General features: G+C 41.8%; 1 non-coding gene across 1 annotated transcript; it reads left to right on the forward strand.

Annotated features, from left to right (window-relative positions):
• Positions 1–4,878: 4,878 nt before the first annotated feature.
• On the forward strand, positions 4,879–4,985 carry LOC141654545 (small nucleolar RNA R71). The gene has a single exon (XR_012548102.1). It is a non-coding gene; the product is annotated as a small nucleolar RNA R71 (small nucleolar RNA).
• The last annotated feature ends 1,992 nt before the right edge of the window (positions 4,986–6,977 follow it).

The following is a 6,977-nucleotide window of genomic DNA, read 5'->3' on the forward strand; positions in this document are numbered from 1 at the left end:
CTCCTTGAGAGCCCACCAAGCCTTGTGTTCTAGCTCAACGGGCAAATGACAATTTTTCCCGTACACAAGCTTATAGGGGTGGTACCAAGAGGTGTCTTGTAGGCGGTTCTCAATACCCATAGTACATCCGGAAGCTTTTGTGACCAATCCTTCCGGCTCTTGTTTGTGACTTTCTCCAAAATGGCCTTGATTTGGCGGTTGGAAACCTCCACTTGCCCACTAGTTTGAGGGTGGTAGGCAAGGGCGGTTTTATGCCGCACTCCATGTGCTTCAAGTAGAGCTTTGAAAGTACTCTTGCGGAAGTGTGATCCGCCATCACTTATGATTACTCTTGGGATTCCGAACCTTGGGAAAATTGTGCCCTTGAAAAGCTTTATCACAACCTTGCTATCATTGGTGGGAGAGGCTACCGCTTCAATCCATTTGGACACATAGTCCACCACCACCAAGATGTATTCATTTCCACAAGAATTGGGGAACGGTCCCATGAAGTCTATGCCCCAACAATCAAAAAGCTCAATCTCCAATATGTTGGTTAAGGGCATCTCATTCCTTTTTCCAATGTTCCCAACCCTTTGACATGCATCACACGATTTCACCAAATAATGAATGTCTCTAAACATGGAGGGCCAATAGAATCCCCCTTGGAGGATCTTGGCAATAGTTCTAGAGGTTGCCAAATGTCCCCCATAAGCGGAATTTTGAACTCGGTCAACAATCTCCAAACCCTCCTCTCTAGAAACACATCTTTCAAACATTCCATCCCCACACTTACGAAACAAGTGTGGATCGTTCCAAAAGTACCTCTTTGCATCATGTCTCAACTTCTCCTTCTCCTTGGTTCGAAGTCATCCGGAATGAAACCATTCACAAGATAATTTGCAAGATCCACAAACCAAGGGGTCTTGGTGCTAACTTCCATGAGTCCGTCATCCCGAAGCCACTCATTGATAGGTCCACTCTTGTCTTGTATCCCATGATCCTCAACGGTCAATCTTGATAAGTGGTCGGCTACAAAATTTTCCGACCCGGCCTTATCCTTGATCTCTAAATCGAATTCTTGGAGTTGTAGGACCCATCTCAAAAGTCGGGGCTTTGCATCTTTCTTCACCATTAATTGTCTCAAGGCGGTGTGATCGGAGTAAATCACCACCTTAGACCCAACTAGGTATTGCCGAAACTTTTCAACGGCATGCACAATTGCTAACATATCCTTTTCGGTCATAGAATAACCACATTGTGTTTGGTCAAGGGTCTTGCTTGTGTAATAGATCACATGCTGCTTCCTATCAGCCACTTGCCCAAGGACCGCACCAACCACGAAGTCCGAAGCATCGCACATAATCTCGAAAGGGAGGTTCCAATCCGGAGCCCGGATTATTGGAGCCTTAACCAATGCTTCCTTTAACCTATGGAAAGCCTCAAGTCAAGGTTCATCAAATACAAAAGGGGCATCTTTGAGGAGTAATGAAGTTAATGGTTTTGCTATCTTTGAAAAATCTTTAATGAAACGCCTATAGAATCTGGCGTGGCCTAGAAAACTCCTCACTCCCTTGACATTGGAAAGAGGTGACAAGTTTTCTATAACGGAAACCTTAGCACTATCAACCTCAATACCCCTCCTCTACCATAAAATGGCATTTTTCCCAATTTAGGACAAGGTTGTGCTCCTCACATCTCTTCAACACATTAGTCAAATTGTCAAGACCATGATTAAAGGAATCTCCATGGACACTAAAGTCATCCATGAAAACCTCCATGCTTTTCTCAAGATAGTCCAAAAGGATGGCCATCATGCACCTTTGAAAGGTGTCGGGTGCATTACACAACCCGAATGGCATTCTATGGTATGCATAAACTCCTATGGGACATGTGAAAGTTGTCTTTTCTTGGTCATCCGGGTGAATGGGGATTTGGAAAAACCCGGAGTAACCATCTAGAAAGCAATAATATGCATGACCCGCAAGTCTCTCGAGCATTTGGTCTATAATGGGGATTAGGAAATGGTCTTTGAGGGTGGCAGAATTAAGTTTCCTATAGTCGATACACATTCGCCATCCCGTCACCGGTCTAGTGGGTAGGGTGGTTCCATCTTCTTGCTCAACCATGGTCACCCCTCCCTTATTTAGTACCACGTGAACCGGACTAACGCATTTGCTATCCGTTATTTAATAGATAATCCCGGCCTCAAGTAATTTCAAAACTTCACTTTTAACTACCTCGGCCATTTTAGGGTTTATCCTCCTAAGACCATATACCTTGGGTTGACTCCCCTCTTCCAAGACAATTCTATGCATGCACAAACTCGGGCTTAAGCCCTTGATGTCATCTATGCTATACCCAAGTGAGCCTTTGTGAGTTCTCAAAGTTTCCAAAAGTTTCATTTCTTGTGACTCACTTAAGTTAGCATTTATGATCACGGGGTAAGCCTCCCCCTCACCAAGGAAAGCATACTTGAGTGAGGGAGGTAAAGGTTTGAGTTGTACCTTTGGAGGGAGAAAGCCCTCCACTTTCTTCAAAAGCTCTTCATCCACATCATGATCTTCCTTCACAGCTTCATCATGCAAGGAGATTTGAAAAACTTCTTCCATTTCCGCTTCTTCTCGGGCTACTTCATGAACTATCTCATCAATCACCTAAATAGTGCTTAACCTTTCAACTCTTGGTCCTTTCATCAAATGTGGGAGGTTAAAATCGACACTGTTGCCCTCAATTTGGAAGGTTAGCCGCCCATTCTTTACATCAATAAGCACTCCTCCGGTAGCCAAAAATGGCCTACCTAGGATGATGGGGGTATGGCTATCCTCCGGGATATCAAGGACAACAAAATCAGCGGGGATTAAAAGCTTTCCAACCTTGACGGGTACGTCTTCAAGCACCCCCAAAGGGCGCTTGACGGACCTATCCGCCAATTGAAGAGTCATGGTAGTAGGAGCAAGATTTTGAATGCCAATCTTCTTTGCAACTTTTAAAGGAATGACACTCACACTTGCTCCCAAGTCACAAAGAGCTCTTGATATAGGAACACCACTAACTATACATGGAATGGAAAAGCTTCCCGGGTCACCAAGTTTAGTGGGCATTTTGTTAAGGATATGAGCACTACATGCCTCCTCCATAGCCGTTATCTCTTGGTCACCCAAGACCCTTTTCTTGGTCAAGATGTCTTTTAAAAATTTTGAGTAGGTTGGCATGTTCATAATCACTTCCGTAAAGGGTATGGTGACTTCAAGTTTCTCAAGCATATCACAAAACTTGGCATACTTAAAGTTTTCCCTAGTCTTAATGGCTCTTGAGGGATAAGGAATATTAGACGCAAGTTGAGAGTTGGAAGATACCTTTGGAGGAACCGAATTCTTTGTTAACTTTTTGGTGTGTTGCAAAGGCACTTCTTCAATAACCTCTTCCTCATAAGGGAGGTCTTCCACATATCCATCAACATCTTTTTCCACTTGAATTCTCCCACTTGAAGACTCTTCACAAGCTTTCTTACCCTTCTTGGCTTCACTCACTTTAGCCGACGGTGTTATGGATAAGCTTTCCTTTTCACCACCCATTTCCATCCTATTCCTCTTGGGATCCTCATCAAATTCTACCTCAAGATCTTTGTAGGGGTCCTCAAGCTCTAAACCACTTCTCAAAACTACCGCATGAGCATGGTGGCTATTTGAGGCATCCTTGGAACTTTGTCCTTGGGCTAATAGACCACCGGGCAGCCTTTGAAGGTTAGCCATAGCATGAGAGGCCATCCTTGATTCTATTTCCCTCATATCTTTAAGGAAGGTGGCCCTTAAGTTTGCTTGTTCTTGTTGTGTTGCCTTTGCAAAATTGGCCATTTCTTGGCTATGTTGTATTTGCATGTTCTTTATCATCTTTAAAAGCTCATTTTGGGAGGGATTCCCTTGGGGTTCTTGATAAGGTTGGTTGGCTATGGGTAAAGGGAACCCATAGTCATACCGAGTGTTGGAACCTTGGTTGTTGTTTTGTCCCCCTTGAAAATTACCTCTAGGACCATTGTTGTTGAAGTTTGATCTTTGGCCCTGATCTTGAAACTCTTGAACATACCCTTGCCCAAATCCTTGATTAGCTTGATTCACTTGATTCCCTTGATAGAACCCTTGGTTGTTTTGATTGCCTCCAAAATCTTGGTAACCTTGAGGTTGGTTCACATAGTTTTGGTTTTGATTGTTGTTTGGCCATTGGCTTTAATTTCTGGGGTTATTTCTTTGGTTGGAGTATCCTCCCCTCGGTTGAGAAAATCCGGGTGGATTGTTTGGGGCTTGTGGTTGAAGATTTTGTGGGTTTTGAACATTGGTACTCTTGTAGCTAAAATTGGGGTGGTTCTTCAAACCCGGATGGTAGAAGTGAGTGTTTGGATTGTAGATATTGGGATTGTTGTAGGGTGGTCTTAGTGGTCTTGTATTGTTGTTATATATTTGGAAAGCACTATTATCTTGGACATTCTCCTCATACCCACCATTATAGTTGTTAGCACACATGTCAAAAGTATGGCCATTCCCTCCACAAAGCTCACAAGGTAAAACTTGAGCTACTTCCTCCATAGGTGGACCATGGGAGGTGGTGGCTTGGTGAACTTGGTTCCTTTGCAATTTCTCAAGTTTCTTGGTTAGAAGATCAAGCTTGGCATTTGTCTCGGCATTTGCATTAGAAGAGTTCTCCTTAGGGAATTTTCCATTTCTCCTAAGCATGTTTCCTCTTGAGCCATAGTTTGATTCCGAGTCTACCATCTTCTTGATTAGTGTCGTGCCTTCTTCATCACCTAAATGATCAAATCCTCCTCCCGCGGAGGCATTTACCATCTCTTCAGTTCTAGGCAACAATGTTTGAAAGAAGGTTTGGGTGATGTACCACTCAGGGATTCCATGGTGGGGACAACTAGCAATAAGGTCTTGATATCGATCCCAAGCTTCACCCAAGGATTCCCCATCTTCTTGTTAGAAAGTATGAATTTCATTATGAAGCATGGCGGTCTTGGATGACGGGTAGTACTTGGACATGAACGCCTTAGCTAAAGCATCACATTTTGTGAATGTATCCAGAGGGTGAATATTCAACCACCGGTCCGCCTTACCCGTAAAAGAGAATGGGAACAACATCATCCTTAGAGTGTCCTCGGATACCCCGTTCTTCTTCATCATTGAGACCTTCCTCTTGAACTTTCGGAGGTGAGCATGAGCATCTTCTTCAATATGCCCCCCGAACAAATCCTTCTCAATCAACCCAACTTGGGCGGGGTGCATCTCAAAGTTGTTGGGAGCCAAAGTGCCAAAATTAATAGGGTTACATGAATCATTATGGTTAGGCTGGTTGTGATCTCGTAGAGCCATTTGTGGTGGTGGATTTGGTATATGATGGGGTGGTGATTGAGGTGGGTTAAGAAGTGGAAAGTTGTAAAATGGATTTTCTATAGGGATCTCAATTGTGTCGTTTGGTTGAAATGGGGTTGTGGTATCAATGTTTTGTAGGGTGTGTGGGTTTGGTTGATCTATGTTTGCTTGAGGAAGGTTCCGCTCTCTATCAAGGGTCCTTGTCCTCAAGGTCCTAAAAAGCCTTTCGGGGTCGGAATTGAAAAGTAGAGCTTGATGGTTCCTTCTAGGCATGCACTCGACAAACCGTTAGTCTCCTAGTGTATTTACACACTAGGGGAGGGCAAGAAATCACACACTCTACAATGCAACACACAACTACTAAAACAAACCGACAAGTGAGATATAGCTAAAGCAAATACTCTTAATAAACTAAATATAACCTAACGCCATCCCCGGTAACGGCGCCATTTGATGAGTAAGATGTAGGTAGGGTCGAGTCTCTTATCACCAACAATAATTTTAACCCAATTTAGTGGTATAAATCGGGGTCGAACCACGAGGATGGAGGGGTTTCTACTTAGCTTAATTAGGAGTCTAGTCTAGTAAAAAATGAAAGGAAAGGAGTTGATTTGAACTACTAGATGTAACTAAAGCAAACAATTGAGAGGAAATGTATACGATTAATTAAAGGCTAGGGCTTTCGGGTTCATCTAAATGGTTTAAGGGCAAACATGATGATTTAAGGAGTCTATGATGAGAGTTTATACTAGGATGAAAAAAAATCAATGTCTTGATTATCCTAAAGGTGACCACTAACTTTCATTCAGCATCACACTTCTCTTAAACATACAACAAGACCACCACAAACTTTCATTCAATGGAGGAATTAAGCAACAATGAAAAAAAAAGCATAAGCTTTCACTCACACAATTTGTTGGACCATATAGATATATGATTAAGTTTTGATAATGACAAGTGTGTGCCTCGTGTTGTATAAACTCTTTCTCGTAATCTTTTGTTTAGTCTTTGTCAGATTAACTTAGATTTACAAGTTAGCAAGTAATGTTATAGCATTCCTAGCTATAACATTAAAGATTTGTGAGGCATCATTCAAGTAATGTTATAGCAGCTTGAGCTATAACATTGAAGATTCTTAAAGCATCATAAGCAACTGTAACAAGTTTCAAGTATGATGATCATTCAAGCAAAAGGCTAGATCAAGTCTTTAACAAAGCTCAAGATGAAGAGCTTTTGGTCAAGATAAAGAGAAGATCATTTACTGAAGATCTCCAGGAAGATTAGTTAGTATAGGTCTTCATCTGATGACGGTATCTTAAGATAAGAATATTGGGAAAGTAAAGTTATAGCTATTTCACCTATAACTTTACTCACCAAACTTAAAGTTATAGCTGTTTCTACTATAACTTTAGGTAGCATTTTAATAGCACGATTTTAATAGTTTTAAAATCATTTTTCAAAGGATAAAATTCTTTAAACATATTTCGAAATCATTTGTGTATATAGTAGAGTTGAATTATGGGTTGTTATAATAGGTAACTTGCATATCTCTATTGGTTAGTAAAACGACTTATGGGTCGTCATGCTACCTAGGGTTTGCTAGTCTATTTAACCTAACCCTAATTCAAG

The sequence above is a fragment of the Silene latifolia genome, chromosome 4 (assembly GCF_048544455.1).
Source record: "Silene latifolia isolate original U9 population chromosome 4, ASM4854445v1, whole genome shotgun sequence".
Taxonomy (NCBI): Eukaryota; Viridiplantae; Streptophyta; class Magnoliopsida; order Caryophyllales; family Caryophyllaceae; genus Silene; species Silene latifolia.